This window comes from Vanessa cardui, chromosome 10 (assembly GCF_905220365.1).
Source record: "Vanessa cardui chromosome 10, ilVanCard2.1, whole genome shotgun sequence".
NCBI lineage: Eukaryota > Metazoa > Arthropoda > Insecta > Lepidoptera > Nymphalidae > Vanessa > Vanessa cardui.
Genome location: NC_061132.1, coordinates 9,302,356 through 9,303,279, shown reverse-complemented (window position 1 = coordinate 9,303,279; position 924 = coordinate 9,302,356).

Sequence of the window (924 nt, the reverse complement as noted above, 5' to 3'; positions counted from 1 at the left end):
CTTTAATCTTATTATTTTCAAAAAATTGTAATTTCAAAATAATGACAGTCGTTTGCTGGAGTTATTGAAAACATACAAATATGTCGGTTACAAAATTGATTCAAACTTGACAAGCTATGACTGACAAATGACAATTGACAACTCAGATAAAGTGTTGTCACAATTCTGTTTTCTTTATTTTGTTATAAGTCGGTTTAAATATCGGCTAAAACGTAGTGATTTATAAATATATTTTTAGCGGATACATATTTTAGAGCGATATTAATTTAAAATATATAAAGATAAAATAAGTTTGATTTTTATTGTTTTATTATCTTTATTTTTATTTATTTTTACTAGCAAAAATGTCGGAAAATCTCTTTTTAACTTAGCATAATATGATTTTATACAACTCTAGGCTGGGTTTGTCAGACCATTGACTTCTTTGGAGGACGGTACTGGGTGCACGCTCACGCGATTACGCGCCTCACTTTGCGGGCTGCCATTGAGTGTGGCTGTACAGGCCAGGGGATTGGATGGGATTCGGTTCTTCTAAGTGCTATGGGTATCGATTTGGGTCTTGTTTCTGTATTCTGCAGATCCGAGTGGTAGCATTGGTTTTGTCGCTTTTGCAAAATCGGCATCATGACAAAAACGGAAACGTTACTGAGCCTGGACTAGCAGTGGCATCTCGAGACGGAAATTCCAGCGCATTCAGCAAGGTATTCTGCTTCTATATTCTTCAAAGACGTAATTGCTAAGGTGAAGTTCGAGCCCATTGGTAGAATTCGCGAGAGGTTGATGCATCATCCTTCATATACTACTCCGTTCCGGTCTCTCAGTACGACAGTCTGATGGAGTTTTTGCCAGCTTATTTTCGTTACTCCATGCCACTTAGGAGAAAGCTGATCTCTCTCCTTACGCGTTGCTCGACATATTTATTTC